Raw genomic sequence first — 24,268 nt, 5'->3', positions numbered from 1 at the left:
TTTGAAGTCCAAGGAAGAAGTTGAGTTCTCCCATCATAGACATTTCAAACTCAGTCTGCATTTGCTTGCTAAATTCCTTGCACATTGACTCATTAGTAGCACCGAAAATAATATCATCAACATATATTTGAGCCAGCAGGATATCTTTACCCTTTCTCTTAATGAATAGGGTTGTATCAGCTTTCCGCTGACATAGTTTCTAGTCAGCAGGAAACTGGTCAGCCTCTCATACCAAGCATGTGGTGCTTGCTTGAGGCCGTACAGAGCCTTTTTGAGTTTATAAACGTGGTTTGGGAATTTAGGATCCTCAAACCCTGGAGGTTGATTAACATAAACTTCCTCGTTTATAACTCCATTAAGGAATGCACTCTTAACATCCATTTGAAACAGTTTAAAGTTCATGTAAGATGCATATGCACATAAAATCCTAATAGCCTCTAGCCTTGCCACTGGGGCAGAGGTCTCACCATAGTCAATACCTTCTTGTTGACTGTAGCCCTGACCTACAAGCCTTGCTTTGTTCCTGACTACGTTTCCTTGCTCATCCAGCTTGTTGCGGAAGACCCATCTTGTTCCAATGGTCTTCTGACTCCTTGGATGTGGCACTAGCTCCCATACATCGTTTCTTCTGAATTGGTCAAGTTCCTCTTGCATTGCGCTCATCCAGAATTCATTTTCCTCAGCATCAGCGAAGTTCTTAGGTTCCTGAACTGAGACGAAGGCTACATTGCTGAGGTACCTCCTGAGTTGGTTTCTTGTCATCAGGGTATTCTCAGCGGCATCAAGGATTGCACTCTCTGAGTGCCCTCTTGGAATCCTTATCTCTTTAGGTAGATTGATGTCTTGTGCTGTCTGTGTTTCAACAATCTCTGCAGGTGAAGACTGGTCAGTGAAAACAATATTTGGTTCACTTTTACCTTTGGTCAGCCCTTGAGGGAATGACTCAGCGACTATATCTTGATCAGTGGATGCTGAGTGTGGATCATCCTCGGTCAGCGGCTGGTATCTACCTGCAGGGTTAGTTTCGTCGAACTCAACATGTACTGACTCTTCTAAAACTTGAGTTCGTTTATTGAAAACTCTGTATGCTTTGCTGTTTGTTGAGTAGCCTAAAAAGATAGCTTCATCAGCTTTTGAGTCTAACTTAGCTAGGCTATCCTTAGTGTTTAAAATAAAACATTTACAGCCAAAGGCACGAAAGTATCCAATGTTGGGTTTCGTCCTTTCCAAAGTTCGTAGGGGGTTTTCTTTAGTATAGGTCTAACAAGAGCCCTATTAAGAATGTAGCACGCTGTGTTAACAGCTTCTCCCCAAAAGTACTTTGGAAGCCTATGCTCACTCAGCATTGTCCTGGCTATTTCAACCAGTGTTCTATTCTTCCTTTCAACAACCCCATTTTGTTGAGGCGTTCTAGGAGCAGAAAAGTTATGGTCAATGCCGCTGGCTTCACAGAATTCAACAAACTGTTGATTTTTGAATTCTCCACCATTATCACTTCGGATGTGAGCCAGTTTTAGGTCTTTATCATTTTCAAGTTTTCTAACCAAATTTGAAAATGTCTCAAAGGTCTCATCCTTGCTACTCAGCAAGATGACCCAAGTGTACCGAGAGAAGTCATCTACAATAACCAAAGAAAATCTTCTTCCACCCAGACTCAGCGGCTGGACTGGACCGAAGAGATCCAAGTGTAGTAATTCTAACGGACGCTTAGTTGAGACAACATTTTTACTATGAAAAGATTGTTTGATTTGTTTTCCAGCTTGGCAAGCGTGGCATAATTGATCTTTTTCAAATCTAAGTTCAGGCAGTCCCTCAACTAATTGCTTTCTTGCTAATTTGGCCAGGAGGTCCATGCTTACATGACCAAGTCTCCTGTGCCATAGCCAGGAATTTTCTTCCTTTGAAACTAAGCATACAGTTTTTGAAAACTTTTTCTCTAAGTCTAGCATAAAGACATTGTCAATCCGAGGGGCAATTAAAATTAACACATTTGTTTTTCCCTCGTATATTTTACATCCAGTAGCATCAAATATAACTTTTCTCCCATTGTCATATAGCTGAGCTACGCTGAGTAAGTTATATTTGAGTCCGCTGACTAGGGAGACTGACTCAATAGTAGGATTACCTCCGATGGTTCCTGACCCTACTATCTTACCCTTTTTGTTGTCTCCAAAACTTACGCTTCCTCCTTGTTTACGCTCAAATGTGATGAACTGAGTTTCATCACCAGTCATGTGCCTCGAGCATGCGCTGTCAATATACCACATCTTCGACTTCTCAGCACACCTCAGGCTTACCTGCATTGTAACTAGTTACTTTTAGGTACCCAATTCTTTTTGGGTCCTTGATTGTTAGGTTCAACAGGTTGAAGGAAATTAGGGCTAAGGTATAGCAGCAGAAATATAAAAATTTTAGCCTATTTCCTTTTAACAATAGGATCCGTTAATCGTTATTTCATATAAAGAGGGATAAGAAGGAATACCTTTCGATGAACAATCTACCGTTGTTAAAGAAGCGCCCACAATTCTTCTCCGAGATTCCAACCACAAAGTTTAACACGGAGAGGTTAAGATGAAATCAACCCTTATGAGATGCAACCAAAATAGACTGCCTCTAATTAACCAACACAAGATCAAAGAGAAAGAGGGATGAATAAGATTAATCAATCGATGGAATGCCGTATGAATTCTTGTCCACGAACTAGAGGATGGGAATTCTTTTTCTCTCTCTAATTAGCAATTTCGAAAATCACTATAGGGGGAGGTTAGAGGCTTGGTCGAAATTCACATGGGAGGGGGTATATATAGTTGCTTGAATCTAAACCCTAGTTAGATAGGAATAGGTTACTTAATAGGAATCCAATTCGGAAAAGGATTCCTAATTATTATCTCACTATATATCTAATATATTTAGGATAATAATAAATAACCTAATTGGATAATAATAGGAGTATATTAATCCAATTAAAACTCCTAATTTAATTATCTCTTAATTAATTTAATTCATAATCCTAATCAAATTAGGATTAATGGAATAAAATCAATTCCTTATCTCTATATACAAATTTCTCCCCCTCCATATATTTGGGCCTTACTAGGCTCAATTGGGCTTCCATCTATTAATCATATCCATCTCTCTTTTGGTTCCAAGTCTTATGTGTGATCCATTAGGTTCTTACTACTTCTGGCCGTATGCAACTATTAAATTAATTTCTTCAAGAATTATATTTAATCCTTGCATAACGGAATGATGTACTGAGTATGTTATTGGCAAGTATGTAATCATTCCCCCAGAGTCCGTTAAGAAGACATGTTGATTCTGTCGTTAACCCTTCCATATTAGTTACGCTATAATACGATCCTTTATCAACTACATCCTTGAACTGAATCTTATGACTATGGGTAATGTCAAGTCACATATAGCGAGACGTTCGTTTTACTTGTTCTTGGCCGAGTCAACTCAAAAAGATAGGTTAAGTGAAATCTGTATTTCTACTCTTAAGCTATCACCTTGCAAGGGTTTAGAGTCGAGTCTTCCACAAGCGATCCTTGGATGTATCTCCCATTAATCGGGAGTGATAAATGCTCAATCCAATGTATAACTACCCTGACATTACTTCCTGTGACACCCAACCTTTGCAGTTCACACCCCAGAGTCATCTCTGTTAAGGATCGTGGGACCGCAGGATCAAAGTCTCACATTCAGTAATTCAGGATGACCAATTAACATTCTTTTGAGTCTGAGGATTAGTTATACCTAGTAATACCAATGAGATGAACAGTTGACAAGGATGAATCTACCCATCCTGTTATCTCAAATCGGATCCCCAATCCTAATGAACAACGTTTCACCGGATTTATGTAACTGTCCAGATATCTATATATATGAAGCTTGTGAGATCAGCTTTCTGTCGGACAGAAGACATTGTTACATACAAGTCTCAACCGTGATATATCAATCCTAAACATATCACTTGACTTGGGGTGGTTTTAAGTTTATTAGTTTATTATAAAGTTTTGTCTCACTTCATGCTTGTATGAACACTTTATAATCACTTTAAACAAACTTACGGATTTCCTTTTATTAGACTTTATTCAGTGCTTAAAAGGGATTGCCTTTATATAGTTATAAAACATATATCTCATTAAAACAAATGATATAAAGAACAATTCATTTACAATAAGTTTGTATCCCGCAACAATTGACTATAGGACACTAAACCCCAACATACTCCCACTTGGACTAAAGCCAATTGTTTCTGAAACTTATCCCAGTAGAAGTTAAATGACGATCATGTACTTTCTGGGTTAAAGGCTTTGTCAACGGATCTGCAACGTTGTCCTCTGTAGGTACTCTTTCTATTCTCACATCTCCTCTAGCCACAATCTCTCTTATGATGTGGTATCGCTTTAGGTAGTGCTTGGATGCATTATGAGACCGTGGTTCCTTTGCTTGCGCAATGGCTCCATTGTTATCACAGTACAGAGTAATGGGATTGACAATGTCAGGCACCACACCTAGTTCTGTAATGAACTTTCTAATCCAAACTGCTTCCTTTGCCGCTTCCGCAGCAGCGATGTACTCCGACTCGGTCGTAGAGAAAGCTACGCTTCCCTGCTTGGAACTTTTCCAACTGACCGCGCCCCCATTTAGGATAAACAGGTATCCTGATTGGGATTTAAAATCATTCTCATCTATGAGATGACTAGCGTCTGAAAATCCTTGTATTTTCAGATCTCCTTCTCCGTACACTAGGAACATATCTTTAGTCCTTCTCAAGTACTTAAGAATGTTCTTGACGGCAATCCAATGCTCGTCTCTCGGATTCCCTTGGTAACGACTCGTTACAGATAACGCGAACGCTACGTCAGGTCTAGTGCATAGCATAGCATACATAATCGAACCGATCGCGCTGGCGTACGGGACTACAGCCATGCGTCGTTTGTCATCATCAATTTTAGGACATTGATGATTGTTTAACTTTACTCCATGTACCATGGGTAAGTTACCTCGTTTCGATTCAAGCATGCTAAACCGATTTAGCACCTTTTCAATGTATGTAGCCTGTGAAAGACCAAGCAGTCTACGTGATCTATCTCTGTAGATTTTTATACCAAGTATATAGGCTGCTTCACCAAGGTCTTTCATTGAGAAGTTACCAGATAATCAAACTTTCACCGATTGTAATAGAGCAATGTCATTTCCCATTAACAGTATATCGTCCACATATAGTATGAGAAATGCTATAGAGCTCCCACTTGCTTTCTTGTAAATGCAAGCTTCTTCGCAATTTTGTTCGAAACCAAATTGTTTTATGGTTTCATCAAAACGCTTGTTCCAGCTTCTAGATGCTTGCTTGAGTCCATAAATGGATCTCTGAAGTTTGCAAACTTTATGTGCATCCTTTGATATGAAACCTTCAGGCTGCATCATGTATACATCCTCAAGTAGATTTCCATTTAGGAAAGCTGTTTTCACATCCATTTGCCAAATCTCATAATCAAAATGAGCGGCAATTGCAAGCATGATTCTGATTGATTTGGACATAGCAACAGGAGAGAAGGTTTCGTCATAATCAACACCTTGTTTCTGACGATATCCCTTCGCTACCAACCTAGCCTTGTAGGTGCTAACCTTTCCATCCATGTCAGTCTTCTTTTTGAAGATCCACCTGCACCCAATGGGTTTTATCCCTTCGGGTGGATCAACCAAAGTCCAAACTTGGTTAGTATACATGGAATCCATTTCAGAATCCATGGCCTCAAGCCATGCTTTAGAATCTGGACTAGTAAGAGCCTCTTCGTAGTTTTCGGGTTCGTCGTCTAACACGGGAACCTCGTCATCATCTCCCACTAGAAAACCATATCTAACTGGGAGTTCACGAACTCTTCGTGATCTACGAATAGGTGCCACTGGAGTCTCATCTAATGGGACTTCTTCGGGTACCTCAACCGCTTCTGTTGTTTCAGTCGTTGTTTCTTCCTCTTGAACTTCGTCGAGTTCAATCACGCTTCCCTTTTGTGTTTCTTCGAGAAACTCTTTCTCTAAGAAGGTTGCGTGTTTGGATACTATTACTTTCTGATCATCTGGATGATAGAAGTAATACCCTATGGTTTCCCTGGGATATCCAATGAAGAAACATTTATCAGATTTAGAATCTAATTTGTCGGACGCAACGCGTTTGACATATGCTGAACAACCCCATACTCTCATGAACGAGAACACGGGTTTCTTACCAACGAACAATTCATATGGTGTGGAAACAGCGGATTTAGTTGGTACTCGGTTCAGGGTGAAGAGGGCAGTTTCTAAGGCATAGCCCCAGAACGTCTTTGGAAGTAAGGCCATGCTCATCATAGATCGTACCATATCTAATAGGGTACGGTTTCTCCTCTTGGATACACCATTGTGTTGTGGTGTATAGGAAGGTGTCCATTGTGAGCATATCCCACATTCAGTTAGATAATTCAGAAAATCATCAGAAGGATATTCGCCACCTCGATCAGATCGAAGTGTTTTTATTTTCTTTCCTAATTGATTTTCCACTTCATTCTTGAAGCATTTGAACTTGTCAAAGGCTTCTGATTTGTGCCTCATCAAGTAGATATAACCATAGCGAGTATGATCATCTATGAAGCTAATGAAGTATCTGAATCCTCCTCTTGCTTGGACTGACATAGGACCACATACATCTGAATGAATGAGTCCTAGAGTGCTGATACACGCTCACCTTTATTGCTAAAGGGTGTCTTTGTCATTTTACCTTTTAAACATGATTCACATGTTTCCAATGATTCAGGATCAATTGGATCTATAAGCCCATCTGAATGTAGCTTTAGCATGCGTCTCTTGTTTATATGACAATGCCACAAGTAAGTTGAATTATCTAGCTTATGTCTTTTGGTATCAATTGCGAAAAACAGAAATCAACACATAAATCCCATTTTGTGATATTCTTGAGAAATAGAAAATCGAATCTCTATAAAAATTGCAATGTTTGTTCTTTATAGAACATACCATATGTTGGAGTACCGGCTTTTCCCTTCTGGAGGGTAGCTCGGTACAAAGAACAATTTCTCTTCCAATGCCCCACGTCACCACAATAGTGGCACTTTTTTTTGGGCTTCTTCACTTCCTTTCCCTTAACTTTAGTGGGCATGGCTTTCTTACCTTTCTTGGGATGTTTAGGATTGGGAGAATTCCCTTTCCTCTTCTTTGATCCCTCTATGACAAGAGCCGGTATAGCCTTGTCTTTCTGAATATTGGGCTCAACTGACTTGAGCATATTTGCAAGCTCTTCAAGAGAGGTTTGCAAGTCATTCATCTGATAGTTCATGATGAACTATGAATAACTCTTTGGGAGGGATTGAAGAATTAAGTCTACACTTAGTTCGTTATCCATCGCGAATCCAATACTAGAAAGTTTGGTAATGTAGCCAATCATCTTGACACAATGTGTCATTATAGATGTGCCCTCTTGCATCTTGCAACGATATAGCAACTTGGATATCTCGTAGCGTTCGCACCTGGTCTGTTTCCCAAATAGTTCCTTTAGGTGCACGATGATGGAACAGGCATAGTTGCCTTTTTAATTCCGATGTCATCGATGCAAGTATGATGCATCCGGCATGATCGTCATCAGCCTTGTGCTTTTGGTAAGCATCGATTTCCTCGATGGGAGCATCATCCTCAGGGATAGGGGGTATCGATGTATCAAATACATACCCTATTTTATCGAACTTCAAAACAATTTTGAGGTTGCGATACCAGTCGGTGAAGTTTGAACTATTCAACTTGTTATCGGTAAATGTATTTTGCAGATTGGTGTTAGTCATGATTTTAAGAGTGTTTTAATTTAAAGCTTGAGATGTGAGAAAGAGTAAATGTATGTCATTCATTTGCTTTAAAGTATATCAATCTAAAATTATAGGCCTTTTAGTTTATTTCAGATTGCTCCCACTATTTTGCCAAATTAATAACTCTCCATATTAATTCGAAGAATTTCACAAATCCTTTAGTGAGCTAGGATCCTAACTCCTGAGATTTCGCCTTGAGTTTGCTCAACAAGCTAGTCTCATTTGTTAGGTAGATTCATGTAATCAATCACATCTTGAATGTGACTCCTAGGATATTGGGTTACTAACCACATTAGTAACTAATATGATATTCACATTAATCCCAACCATATTGCCCATTAGTTTATGACAACATGAGTTTGCTCATCCAATTATCATAATCTAATTTAAGTATTACCCCATATTCATGAAAGAATGACTTTCGATAATTCAGGTGTTACCATAAGACCCCGAGCTTGAGTTTGCTCAACAACCCAAAGGCCCCCAGTACTGCCGGCTGAATTATAATATTAGGGAGGGGCAACCGATTTTAATAACTTGCTTATTTACTTAACTTTTTAACGAGGGATTTTATTTAAGTCTCATAATCTAACTTAGTCTTGATTTGCTTTAGCATACATCAGACATACATACATTCACATACATTGGCGTTATGGACATATCATCTAAATTATTCCGTCGAGCCAGAGACGGAATAAAAGGCCAAACCTAAGGAAATACTAACTATTACATATTTCTCTTTAGGTCCTCCGTCTTCTCCATGGCGCCTTGAAATTACATATTAATTTCTATACTACTATAAGAAAACTTCAATTGAATTGAAGGGAATCAGATGAGAGGAGAAATTACAATAGATAGTAGAAAGGCAGGACGCACAGGCCCTATTTCAAAAATACCAAAAGATTAAAAGAGGGTCCAAATATGTCCATAACTCCAAACATGCATAGTCTCAATTAAATAAATTTAATTGGTTGATTACATAACCGGCTTATGTAATATTTAGGTTAATCACATTAACTCGTCAAATTAACTTTCATCCAATTTTACTTCTAATCGTTTTGTATCTTTATATTAATCCTTAGATTAATATAACCATATAAAACGTTGATTATGCACGTCCCAATTATTTTGATTTCAATTCATTTAACACTTTGATTTACATATTGGTAAAAACAAACATTTAAACGAATTTTTCATTCGATAATCAAAACAGAAAACTATTAATTTCTGAAACATATATATACATTTAATACAAAACGATTTTAAACCATTTAAAATCAAGTGGGTATCGGGCCGGGCCCGAGAGCGGGCTGCTGCCGATTGGCAGCAGACCTTAGGGCACGCAGGACGCCGCTGCCTTGCGGCAGTGGCGCCCCGCGCCGCACGCGGCTGCTGCCGCGAGGCAGCAGCCGCGCGACAGCGGCCAGTCGCGCCGTGAGGCGCGACTCGAGCTGCTGTCGTTATATTTTTTTTTATTAAATATATATATATATATGTATATATATCAGTTCTAAAACAATTTTAAAACGATTTTCAGAAATAGGAAAAACTACAATAGATTTCCGTTTTATCATTTAGAATTAATAAAACTAATTTTATCAACCTAACTATAAAACTAATAGATTTTGTTATAACGATTATCAACCGAAATAATTAGGAACATAAGCATAATCAGTTTTAATTAACAATTAATCAAAACTTTATTTATCTTTAGAATTAATTAATCAAAACTATTTGTCAATCAATCCTAACCATAAATATTTATTCAATCCTATTGAAAACTTCTATATTTTCATATATGAAATAACGGATTTAACGATGGCTCTGATACCACTGAAGGAAATTAGGGCTAAGGTATAGCAGCGGAAATATAAAAATTTTAGCCTATTTCCTTTTAACCATAGGATCCGTTAATCGTTATTTCATATAAAGAGGGATAAGAAGGAATACCTTTCGATGAACAATCTACCGTTGTTAAAGAAGCGCCCACAATTCTTCTCCGAGATTCCAACCACAAAGTTTAACACGGAGAGGTTAAGATGAAATCAACCCTTATGAGATGCAACCAAAATAGATTGCCTCTAATTAACCAACACAAGATCAAAGAGAAAGAGGGATGAATAAGATTAATCAATCGATGGAATGCCGTATGAATTCTTATCCACGAACTAGGGGATGTGAATTCTTTTTCTCTCTCTAATTAGCAATTTCGAAAATCACTATAGGGGGAGGTTAGAGGCTTGGTCGAAATTCACATGGGAGGGGGTATATATAGTTGCTTGAATCTAAACCCTAGTTAGATAGGAATAGGTTACTTAATAGGAATCCAATTCGGAAAAGGATTCCTAATTATTATCTCACTATATATCTAATATATTTAGGATAATAATAAATAACCTAATTGGATAATAATAGGAGTATATTAATCCAATTAAAACTCCTAATTTAATTATCTCTTAATTAATTTAATTCATAATCCTAATCAAATTAGGATTAATGGAATAAAATCAATTCCTTATCTCTATATACAAATTTCTCCCCCCTCCATATATTTGGGCCTTACTAGGCTCAATTGGGCTTCCATCTATTAATCATATCCATCTCTCTTTTGGTTCCAAGTCTTATGTGTGATCCATTAGGTTCTTACTACTTATGGCCGTATGCAACTATTAAATTAATTTCTTCAAGAATTATATTTAATCCTTGCATAACGGAATGATGTACTGAGTATGTTATTGGCAAGTCTGTAATCATTCCCCCAGAGTCCGTTAAGAAGACAGGTTGATTCTGTCGTTAACCCTTCCGTATTAGTTACGGTATAATACGATCCTTTATCAACTACATCCTTGAACTGAATCTTATGACTATGGGTAATGTCAAGTCACATATAGCGAGACGTTCGTTTTACTTGTTCTTGGCCGAGTCAACTCAAAAAGATAGGTTAAGTGAAATCTGTATTTCTACTCTTAAGCTATCACCTTGCAAGGGTTTAGAGTCGAGTCTTCCACAAGCGATCCTTGGATGTATCTCCCATTAATCGGGAGTGATAAATGCTCAATCCAATGTATAACTACCCTGACATTACTTCCTGTGACACCCAACCTTTGCAGTTCACACCCCAGAGTCATCTCTGTTAAGGATCATGGGACCGCAGGATCAAAGTCTCACATTCAGTAATTCAGGATTACCAATTAACATTCTTTTGAGTCTGAGGATTAGTTATACCTAGTAATACCAATGAGATGAACAGTTGACAAGGATGAATCTACCCATCCTGTTATCTCAAATCGGATCCCCAATCCTAATGAACAACGTTTCACCGGATCTATGTAACTGTCCAGATATCTATATATATGAAGCTTGTGAGATCAGCTTTCTGTCGGACAGAAGACATTGTTACATACAAGTCTCAACCGTGATATATCAATCCTAAACATATCACTTGACTTGGGGTGGTTTTAAGTTTATTAGTTTATTATAAAGTTTTGTCTCACTTCATGCTTGTATGAACACTTTATAATCACTTTAAACAAACTTACGGATTTCCTTTTATTAGACTTTATTCAGTGCTTAAAAGGGATTGCCTTTATATAGTTATAAAACATATATCTCATTAAAACAAATGATATAAAGAACAATTCATTTACAATAAGTTTGTATCCCGCAACAATTGACTATAGGACACTAAACCCCAACACAGGTAAAGCATCATATTTTATTTTATGGCGGCATACTTGGACAGTATGGCCATTCTTTCCACAAAAGTCACAGCTGACCTTCCGTTTAGGATTTCTCACTGACTGGTCAGCACCCCAGTGCTGAGCATGCCAGCACACCTTTGTGGTGTGTCCTTTCTTCCCACAGAAGTCACACTGGACATTCCGCTGGGGATTCCATCTCTGCTGACCAGTACTTCGGTACTGAGCGTTCAGAGGAATATTTCTTTTGTTTTGAACCTTTAGTTGGTTCTGGATATTTGTGACGTCCTTTCTCAGTTTCTTTGAATCTGATTGGACTTCAGAGACAGACTTATGTATGATCTCCATGTTATCATGCAAAGTTGAGTTGTCCTGAAGAAGGAATCTGAGGTCACTTAGCTTGACCTCTTCAACCTCATCACAGCGCCTGCTGAGTGCTCTAATTTTCTTATTACACTTTTTGACAAGTGTATAGAGGTCACTCAGGGCATTACCCATTTTGTTTCTGAGCTGGGAAAGTGATATTACCTCATTTGATTGCTCCTCATCATCAGATGCAATGGATGGGTCAGCATGCTCAGAGACGCATGGCTCAGCAAGTTCGTCAGCCATGAAGCATATCTTCACTGACTTGGTGGCCTCAGCTTCTGTTGATGAAGACTCATCACTGTCGCTCCATGTTTCCACCATTGCCTTTTTGCCGTTCTTCTTATCTTTCCTCAGCGTGGGGCAGCTTGACTTGATATGGCCAGTTTGATGACATTCAAAGCATGTAATGGGCTTTGAGTTGTCTTTCTTGTATTTGCTGTCGCTGGACTCAGCTTTATACTTATCAAACTTTCTGTAAGGCTTCTTAGAATATTTGTCATTCTTCCTGAACAGCCTTTTCATCTTCCTTGTGAACATAGCCATCTCTTCATCATCTGTTGAGCTCCCATCAGTGGAGTCAGCTTTCATGACAAGAGACTTTTGCTTCTTGTCTTCAGACTTTTCCTTCACCTCGAAGTTTTTCATTGATATCTCATGGGTCAGCAGCGATCCGATGAGTTCATCATATTTGTAGGTGGTTAAGTCCTGAGCTTCCTCAACAGCGGTCTTCTTTTCTTGCCAGTCTTTAGGAAGACTCCTGAGTATCTTTTTGACTTGTTCTTCCTCAGAGAAGATCTTCCCAAGTCTCTTGAGCTCATTGATGATGTTGGTAAATCTTGCATTCATGTCAGATATTCCCTCATCATTGTTCATTTCGAACAGCTCGTACAGTCTCATCTGCTGGTTCACCTTGGACTCATTTACTTTATTGGTTCCTTCGTAGATGACCTCCAGCTTCTTCCAGATCTCTTGCGCCGACTCACAACATGAGATTTTATTATATTCTGCAGCATCGAGCGCACAGTGAAGCATGTTTATAGCCGAAGCATGATTTTGTAGCTTCTTGAGATCATCCTCTGTCCATTTGGCCTCAGCTTTAACAACTGTTTGGCCAGCCACAACTTCGACAGGTACAAATGGGCCTTGGACTATGGATAGCCAGGCACTCATATTTGTAGCCTGAATGAAATTTTTCATCCTATTCTTCCAAAAGGTATAATTAGACCCGAAGAATAGGGGAGGCCGAGTAATGGACAGCCCCTCAGGTAAGATCTGACTTGTTTGGTTTCCTGGGAGAAACCGAGTGCTGTTTTCGCCCATAGTGGGGATCAGCTCAAGGTGGTTAAACCTTTTACAGTGAGCTTTTAAGCTCTGATACCACTTGTTGGTCCCTTATAACGTTACAAGTATAGTTCCAAGGGGGGGGGGGTTAGGAACTATTTAAAAATTTTAAGCTAGGGCAGACTTCTTTTTCGTGAGAAAAAGGTTTGGACAGCGGCGTTGAGTGAATAGCAAGATACTGGCTTAGTCAACTAGTGACTAGGTCAGTTTCTTTACTTGAGTCAGGAGATAACACTTAGAGTCTATTCCTGAGCTCAGATATTCAATGCGCACAACTCAGCTTGACCTCTTTACTTGGTCAGTTTTTGTTTAAGCAAGCAATAAATATATAAAGGAGTTTAAGGTTAGAAATATGTTACTCAGCAGATTTATTCAGGTTCGGCCTCCAAGCCTACGTCCTGTCCCCGGAACACGTTCCGAGATTTCGAATTCTCTACTGAGCTCTTTAACGGTAGAGCATCAAACCTTTTACAATCTTAGCAACTGAGTATAACAAGAGTACCTTCCTCTATACCTCTACTCAATCCTAATCTCTCGTTGAGTACTATAACCGAGTACTCAGCCTCTCCTTTCTAATCTCTAGAAATGATAAGTGTTTGTCCTAAACAATGATTGCTAAGACACCTTAGATGATTGAATAATCACTCTAGACTTTTACACAAAAGATATGAAAATTTAGTGTAAGATTGCTTTACTTTTTCTTGCAGAACTTTGCGTAGAGATTTGGTCAGCGTAATGGCTTGATCAAGTTCTGTATTGAATGAAGCAACTGAAGGGCTCTATTTATAGAGACGTCTGAGGTGTCGGTCATTTCGAATTTCGAAATAACCGTTGGAGGGAAACGGCTTCCTGTCGTTGTCATCCTGTCTTGCTCAGAGCTCTCGGCCAATCAGATTTGAGTATCTTCTGTCCTCGGTCAGCTTTTGGTCAGCTCGGCAGAATGTCTCTTCATTTATGGTAATGTCAACTAGACAGCATTCTGTGTCGTCTGAACTTTACCCAAAGTGGAAACACTTTGTCTGGAAGTTGTTCTTAGCCAGCTGCTGTCTTGTACTGTTTGTCGAATCAACTCAGCAACTTCGTCCCGAAGTTGTTCCACGAAGGTCTTCTAGATCCTTCTTCCGCTGAGTTGCGTTTTGTACATAACGATAATGTTTTGACATACGTGGGCCGAGTTGCCTTAAACTGTTTGACTTGGGCTTTGACTTCCGTATTGGGCTTTGGGCCTTTTAATCTTTGTATCTTATAAACAATTTAACTCAACATTGAACAAACACATTAGTAGAATAAATCAAAGCATTTAAACTTAGTGTGTTTAGAATATATTTTAATTACACTTAAACAATTTTGTCAAATCAAAATTATGTGGAAAGGTGTTTCAACATAAAGTTCAGTGGCCATGGATGTAATTTATCCCTTTCCAATGTAGGACTTTGAACAACTAATATACATTTTTTTCTCTTCTGCCCTTTAGGCTAACAATATGACATTCTTAAAAGATAGCCATTTTTCTATAGATAGTTGATTCAGTGTTCAGGTAAAATATCAGTCTAATCTTTATCTGGCGGTACAATATCAAGCCTCATTAATAGGACTACAATCAAACTGCACCGAGCTTTGGCTTCCTCATGCTTGCCTCATTAGAAAATTGATGAGCTCAAACTCAACATGTTGTTCATGAGCTGCTAGCTAGCTTGTCCACGAGTTTTTCTTGCGAGCAGCTCATTAATTATGTTCATGAACTTCGCTCGCGAACAACTGATTAATTATGTTCATCAATTATTTGAACGAAAAACTACATAGTTTTAAAACCTATGAAATTACATTATTTTACATTTCCTCCTTTATAGAAATACTATTACTAAAAAAAATATTCGAAATAACATTGCTCACAAGCGTGTTCATAAACTTTATATTTAAACTTATTCATGAACCTATAATCGAGCGGATTTTGGTCATGCTCAAACTCAACTCGTTTATAAATCAAACCAAACATTGTCGAGTTTTACCGAGCCCAATGTCAAACCGCTCATCGAGTGGCACAACTCATTTGTAGCCAACATCCAACCTGCAACATTTTGACCACCAAATAAAATTTAAAACTGTGTATATTTTATTAATGGAAAAACTAATTGCACTATCTTGAGATTGGGACTACTCTTACACCTATGAGTTATACTGCTAGAAGTGATTGAGTATGTGTATGTGTATAAAACATGTTTATGTATGATGTTCTGTTGATGTTTATGTTTGATGTTCTGTATGAGTATGTGTACGATTGTTCATTTGGGCATGTAACTTATTCATTATGCATCAAGTATTAGAGGAACATTGTAAAAGGGTCAATAAGCATGTGGCTGATTAGGCATACTCTAAAGCTTTGAATGTTCATTGAGATTGGCACTACTCTTACACCTATAAGTTATACTGCTAGAAGTGATTGTGTATGTGTATGAAACATGTTTATGTATGATGTTCTGTTGATGTTTATGTTTGAGGTTCTGTATGAGTATGTGTACGATTGTTCATTTGGGCATGTAGCTTATTCATCATGCATCAAGTATTAGAGGAACATTATAAAAGGGTCATTAAGCATGTGGCTGATTAGGCATACTCTAAAGCTTTGAATGTTCATTGAGATTGGCACTACTCTTACACCTATGAGTTATACTGCTAGAAGTGATAGAGTATGTGTATGTGTATGAAACATGTTTATGTATGATGTTCTGTTGATGTTTATGTTTGAGGTTCTGTATGAGTATGTGTACGATTGTTCATTTGGGCATGTAGCTTATTCATAATGCATCAAGTATTAGAGGAACATTGTAAAAGGGCCATTGAGCATGTATGAAGCATGTATTAAAGGGTAAATTTAGGCTAATTGCATGTACTGATATGGCTTGCAAATGATAAGATATCACCATACTCTTTTTTATTTGAACATGACCTATGATGATAAGTAAGGAATAAGTTGTCTTGAATAAGTAAGGAATAGACATGCACGAATAAGTTGTCTACCTGTTATAGCATGTTCACTTGAATATACATGTCTACTTGAATAAGTTGTTTACTTGTTATAGCATGTTAGGCATACTCTTATAGCTGAAAATGTTATGAACTTAACTAGCTCATTTTTATTTGAACATGACCTATGATGATAAGTAAGGATTCTGAATGTAATTCGTTTATGAAGCATGTATGAAGCATGTATTAAAGGATAAATTTAGGCTAATTACATGTACTGATATGGCTTGCAAATGATAAGATATATTTTGATTAGATAGAATATACATATACATACAAACTGAATAACAAGCTCTACATAAAGGGTTATGTATGTGCATTGGCCATACTCTTACTATGTTCCTTTCCACTCGGTTTGATATCGTAACAACAACATTAAACATGGTGATAGGTTTATGATGCATTCAGCACAAACAGAGTCCCTTGTTTTGACAGCATCATAAACCTCATTACCAAGTTTAGAGTACCACGAGTACAACCCAAGTGGAAAGAGCATTGTAAAAGGGTCAATTTAGTCTAGTTGCACATACATACAAACTGAATAGCAAAGCTCTACGTTATATTACAAAAGGGGGGATGAGTGTTGCCTTTCGGTTGTAATTGACAGTCCAAAGTTCCTTAGCTGTTTTGACTAGTGTAAGGAAATTTGGAATTGGAATGAGAAGCACATTTGGATATCACATTACCTTTCAATTCTCCTTTCACTTAGCTAAGACAACTTAGGAGATTTGAACTGTTGGTGTGCCCTAGTTTTTAGACATTGGTTCATGTATATTGTATTATGCTTTTGATTATTCTTGCATAGATACACTGTTTGTGTTACATTAATAAAGGCATTAATCTAGTTCATTTATATCTTGTGCTATAATATGAATAGAGAATCCATTGATTGACAATCGTAAAACCATATCCCAAGTCTATTCTATCATGGGAATGATTAGGACCACAGACTTGTATATTCGACGACTGTATGGTAGTAATTGATACTAGCCATAGCACTTGATAAGTCAGTTGTGAATATGGGTACATGTTGTATACATGTGACTGGATCGATCCGCGCGAGAAAACTACATGGTGGTTGTGTCATTAGTTTTCTTAAGTAGGTCTCTAACTGTCTTCAGACCAGATTTCATTATAATATCAATGTGGGATCCGGTTTATTTTGACATACGCCTAACAGGTCTGTAACAGGATGCCAAATATGGGTATGATTGGGTGAACAGGTGAACACATTAGTATTGATAGTGAAGTGATGGAATTACCACTCACATAACAGTGAAATGATATCACAGGCCACTTGATAAGTGAGATTGATAAGTGTGTGGCCACACCCTGATAAGTAGTTTACTTATCTATTTCATCAATCTACTTAAGATCAAGAAATATCATAAACATCAGAGAGGATGACAACCGCCATGCCTCTAGTTTATAATATCGATATCAAATGGTAAAAGAAGTTAAGAGATAACTACAGGGTCTCTGCATCTTTAGACTGCTGAAAATCTGTCTTAGTTAGGGGCAGTAATGGTTTGCTAGAACCCACTTACTGTCTGTGAGCCATAAGCCCACTGCTAGCTAAGGACAGTCCCATAGGATCGTGCACATCGAACATCTGAGTTAGAACTTATAGAACGGTACATTGGAGAGATAGAATTAATTAATTGATTGACAGTAAAATGTCAAGGTAATTAATTAGTGGTTAATTAATTGATTAATTGATACTTTGTATCAAGGTAATTAATTAATGGTCTTAAGTGTTTAGTATTTAATTGATTAATTAATTTGCACGATGTAATTAGTTAATTTGTAAATGGATGAAATTGCATTCGGTGAATAATTAATTAGATCAATACGTTAATTTATTAATTAGTGTTATTCATTTAATTGGGGTAATTAAATTTAATCTAATCATAATTAATTGCATAGAATAAATATTATTGGTATTTATTTATGTAATTAGATTAGGATTGGATTAGTTTTGTAATTAACCAATTAACCCTAAACCAATTAGGTTTAGGAATACACTACATATATAAATTAAAACACTCTAAACCTAATTAACCTAATACATCAATTTCGGCCAACCTATTTGTTTTTCAAAGCAAAAAATAAATCCGCAGCCACCATTCATTCATGGAATGAGATAGTGGGTTTTTTTGGTTGGCAAATATCAAAACCTCTCCAGTTCTTCTTCGTTCTTCGGCTAGCACTGGTTCTGACTCAATAGCTGTTCGTGCACCTGACTACGGAGATCTTACTACCTTGTGGATTCTTCAGCCGTCTCTAGAAGAGACAGTCCGGGTATGTCTATATCCTTAAACGGATCAAAAGGTTTTATTTAATCAATGGTTAACGGACAAAGATCAAACTCAAAGGGATTAGAAATAAATTTTAAACCGCAATTCCGCTGCACTACAGTTGATTAACTGGCTTTAATCCCTAACAGTGGTATCAGAGCCATGGTTTAGTCCGTTTTGATTGATTGAAAAATTAATATGATTTGGTTTTATTATTTTTCCAAATCAAGTTTTGAAATTTCCTATTAATTCCTCGTGTAGAAATTGTTCTAGGAAGTTTTCAATTTTATTTCTATCTATATTTTTTGTTGTGTTTGGTTCTGAAATTAATTTTAGAATAATAAATTAAAAAATATACAGCAGCCCCGTCGCTGTTCCGGGTCCGTTAAAAAAATTCAGAATTTGTTTAATTTTGGATTTGACGGGACTGATTTTAATCTTTAAATTTTTCTCGGGTAATTTTAATAAAATCAGGGCCCTAATACCGTTTAATTTATTAAACGTGCTTTAAATAAAAATTAATTGGTATTAAAACGTTTTTGATTGGCATGCATATTTAATTTTAATCGAATTGATAATTTGTGTAAAATTGAATATGATTAATTTGTGAAATTAGCCCAATAGACCGTGACACCGGTTTAAATTGGGAGGGCTAAATTTTAGATATGTGACGACCCTAAAAATTTAGTGGGAGCGAAATTGTAATTTTGTATTTAAATGGATGTTAACCGTTTGGGCTTTTATGGGCCTTAGTCACATATGGTAAAATTGGCGATTTCACCCTAAGTAACTCGGCTTAACTTTATTAGATGATTTTGGAATGCCATGATCATGCATTATATTTATATGTCTTACCGTGCAGCAATGTGTTATAGAGTTCTATGGGCCCTAAATTAAAGTCGGTTTGTAATTTAATTTATTTTGGGAAATATGGCCTGCGTGCCATTCTTTCATTAATGTAATTTTAGAATAGGTTCTATTCATAAAATTGTAATAGATCGTGAAGAAGCCCAGATGGTCCAAGCCCATGGTGGGAGCCCAATGAGACTTGAAGCAAGCCCGTGAAGATTAGATAGTCTATCTAGTTTCACTAGGATGTATTATAAGGCCCATAGAGTCTCTATGTTTATTTTTATTATACAATTGCTTAGTATAACATGAAATATAAGTAGCAACGATCACCAGATCATCACTCGCGATAATTATATGTTAAAGCCGTATCACTTAATTAATCCGGATAATGAAATATTGAGTCGCTTAAAAGTGCTTTCCAGATTCACACCTCTTCCTCCCAGGTAGTGCTACAGTGTATGACGTGCCCTAGCAGGTATGCTGTAGTAATTAGTGGGCCGTCGAGGGTTAGGATACTTCGGTATGGCTAACACGTGTATGGTGGTTGGACTCAACGTGGGTAGCATTAGCTCAGAGCGGGCCCTAAGCACAGATGGGCTAAGTGTCACAAAGCCCATCAAACCAAGAGTCCTTGCGGAGGATTGGATAGTTTATCCTACCAAATCGTCAATGGTCGACGGCGGAGCCCTAGCTCGGTCTATTATTGATGGATTGTGGATCTTGGTCAAGACAGCCAAATAAATATCACCAATAACAAGTTAAAATGGATTATTAATTTGATCTTTGGCTTAAGACCTTTATTCTAACTCTAATTTAATTTTTCCACGTAGATAAAAATCACCAAGTTACATAAAAAGAAATAATGAATGCAACAAGCAACAACTTACTCGGACCACTCCTGGAAAAGGAAAAACTTTCAGGGACTGATTTCCTTGACTGTCCTATAAACTCACAAAAGGTTTGTAGACACGAGTGGAAGGGATCTGTACTGATTGCTACCTTACCAGCCAACAAAGGGAACACACCTAAGGGAAAGGCCAAGTCCAAGTCCAAGGCAAACGCCCAAAAGGCCAAGTCAAAGACAAGGAAGGCGGCAGCTTCTAAAGGTAGGTTGGCCTTGGCAGATGATATCTGTCACGAGTGTAATGAGAAGGGACACTGGAAGAACACGTGTCCAAAGCTAAGGGAGAAACAGAAGGCTAAAGCTTCTGGTTCTGGCATTTATGTTGTTGAGATAAATCTGGCTATTTCTACATCTTGGGTTTTAGACACTGGATGTGGTACTCACATTAGTTCAAATGTGCAGGGACTGAAAAATAGGAGGTTGTTAGGATCTGGTGAAGTGGATCTTCGAGTCGGCAATGGTGCTCGTGTAGAGGCCTTGGAGATCGGAGATTACACTTTAGAGATGCCTACTGGTTTAGTTTTAGAACTTAGAGATTGTTGTTTTGTACCTGCAATGCGCAGGAACATTATCTCAGTTTCTATGTTGGATATTTCCGGTTTTAATTTTAATATTGGACGTGGTAGGATTTCTATACATCGTGGCAATATTGTTTATGGAACCGCATTTCTAAAAAATGGTTTGTATATCCTTGATCTAAAACGTAGTGAATCAATCTATAACATAAACGCTAAAAGGATTAAGACTAATGAACTGAATCCTACATATATCTGGCACTGTCGTTTTGGCCACATAAATGAGAAACGCATAACTAGGCTTCACTCTAGTGGAGCGCTAGGGTCATTTGACATGCAGTCTTATGACACGTGTGAATCTTGTTTAAGAGGGAAGATGACAAAGGCACCTTTCACCAAAACTGGTGTAAGGGCCACGGAGCTATTAGAACTGATACACTCAGATGTATGCGGTCCAATGAGCACTAGTGCTAGATCTGGTTTTCTGTACTTTGTTACCTTCACAGATGACTATAGCCGGTATGGGTATGTGTATCTGATGAAACATAAATCTGAAACTCTTCTGAGATTCAAAGATTTTAAAAATGAAGTAGAAAATCAACTTGGCAAGAAAGTAAAAGCGCTACGGTCTGATAGAGGGGGTGAATACTTGAGCCAAGAGTTTGTCTCATTCTTGAGAGAGTGTGGGATTGTATCCCAACTCACTCCTCCTGGTACACCCCAATGGAATGGAGTGTCAGAAAGGAGGAATAGGACCCTGCTCAACATGGTCCGCTCAATGATGAGTCAAGCTTCTCTCCCTATCTCCTTTTGGGGATTTGCTTTGGAAACTGCTGCTCATATAATTAACAATACACCGAGCAAGGCAGTTGAAGGAACACCATATGAATTATGGACAGGCCGAAAGCCCAACGTTTCCTTCATGAAGATTTGGGGTTGTGATGCACATGTCAAGAAATTGATGAGTGGCAAACTAGAGTCCAAATCTGTCAAATGCCAGTTCGTGGGTTACCCTAAAGAAACTAAGGGTTATTACTTCTACAACCCAGCCGAGAATAAAACATTCGTGGCTAGGTTTGCAGTCTTTTTGGAAAAGGAATTCCTTTCCAAAGTAGACAGTGGGAGCAATATTGATCTCGCTGAGATTCAAGACTCACTGAATCCTACAGCAGATGCTGAGGATGCTCAGGTAACTGATTTAGGTCCTCAAGAAATTGAGGAGGCTGAACCAGTTACACAGGAACCTAGAAGGTCTGATAGGACACGTCATCAGCCCGAGAGGTACGGCTTTGTCGTGACTGATGATGGGGATATAATGGTCGATGACCAGGATGAGCCCAAGACCTATCAAGAGGCTATTGAAAGCCCACAATCAGATCAATGGCGTAAAGCTATGGAGGCTGAAATGCAGTCTATGCGTGATAACCAAGTGTGGAACTTGGTGGATCCACCTCCGGGTGTTAAAACGATTGGCTGCAAGTGGTGTTTCAAATTAAAAGCCGATAACACCTTCAAGGGGCGACTGGTGGCAAAAGGTTATAGACAAATCCAAGGAATTGACTATGATGAAACCTTTTCACCAGTTGCTATGTTCAAATCCATAAGGATAGTACTGGCCATAGCTGCATGGTATAACTATGAGATATGGCAGATGGACGTTAAAACTGCTTTCCTGAATGGGAAGTTACTAGAGGATGTCTACATGACACAACCAGAGGGTTTTATCGATCCGAAGTATCCTAACCGAGTATGTAAGCTTCAAAGATCCATTTATGGATTGAAGCAAGCATCTAGGTCTTGGAATCAGAGATTCAATGAAGCCATAACTGAATATGGTTTCATGCAGAATCCTGATGAACCTTGTGTGTATATGAAAATCAGTGGGAGCATATCCACTTTCCTGATATTGTATGTCGATGACATACTGCTCATTGGAGGCGATATACCAACACTGCAAGGCGTGAAGTAGTGGTTGAGTAAATTCTTCGCAATGAAAGACTTAGGAGAAGCCGAAACGATCTTAGGGATCAGGATCTACAGAGATAGATCCAACAGACTTCTAGGCTTAAGTCAGGCAACGTACATAGACAAAGTTCTTAGAAGATTCAGCATGGACCAGGCTAAGAAAGGATTTATGCCTATGCGCCATGGGTTGAAACTTGGTAAGAAATATTGTCCTCAGACAAAGCAGGACAGAGAGAACATGGAAAAGATCCCATATGCGTCAGCTATAGGATCTATCATGTATTCTATGTTATGTACAAGGCCAGATGTTGCATTTGCACTTAGCATGACTAGCCGGTACCAGTCAGACCCCGGTGAGGAGCATTGGAAGGCAGTTAAGGCTATCCTAAAGTACCTTAAGCGTACCAAGGATCTCTTTTTAGTTTTTGGTGGGCAAGAGGAGCTGGCAGTATCAGGTTACACTGATGCAAGTTTCGAGACTGATGAGGATCAGAAACAATCACAATCTGGTTATGTTTTTCTCCTGAATGGCGGTGCCATTAGTTGGAGATCCTCAAAGCAGCCTACCATTGCCGATTCTACAACGGAAGCTGAGTACATAGCTGCATGTGATGCTGCAAAGGAAGCAGTTTGGATCAAGAAGTTCATAACTGACTTAGGTGTAGTTCCCACTATCCTAGGTGCAGTTGATGTTTTCTGTGATAACAACGGTGCCATAGCACAAGCACTGGAGCCCCGATCACACAAGAGATCCAAATATGTACTTAGAAAGTTTCACCTCATCCGGGAGATCCAGGCGAGAGGTGACATTACATTACAGAGAGTTGACACCGAGAACAATGTCGCAGATCCGTTTACCAAGGCACTTGCACAGCGCCTACATGATGGTCATACTAGATCTATAGGGATTAGGGCAATGCCTACCTGGGACTAGTCCAAGTGGGAGATTGTTGGTGTGCCCTAGTTTTTAGATATTGGTTCATGTATATTGTATTATGCTTTTGATTATTCTTGCATAGATACACTGTTTGTGTTACATTAATAAAGGCATTAATCTAGTTCATTTATATCTTTTGCTATAATATGAATAGAGAATCCATTGATTGACAATCGTAAAACCATATCCCAAGTCTATTCTATCATGGGAATGATTAGGACCACAGACTTGTATATTCGACGATTGTATGGTAGTAATTGATACTAGCCATAGCACTTGATAAGTCAGTTGTGAATATGGGTACATGTTGTATACATGTGACTGGATCGATCCGCCCGAGAAAACTACATGGTGGTTGTGTCATTAGTTTTCTTAAGTAGGTCTCTAACTGTCTTCAGACCAGATTTCATTATAATATCAATGTGGGATCCGGTTTATTTTGACATACGCCTAACAGGTCTGTAACAGGATGCCAAATACGGGTATGATTGGGTGAACAGGTGAACACAT

The sequence above is a fragment of the Euphorbia lathyris genome, chromosome 5 (assembly GCF_963576675.1).
Source record: "Euphorbia lathyris chromosome 5, ddEupLath1.1, whole genome shotgun sequence".
Taxonomy (NCBI): Eukaryota; Viridiplantae; Streptophyta; class Magnoliopsida; order Malpighiales; family Euphorbiaceae; genus Euphorbia; species Euphorbia lathyris.
The sequence above is the reverse complement of the archived record's forward strand: the minus strand, read 5'-3'. Positions refer to the sequence as shown.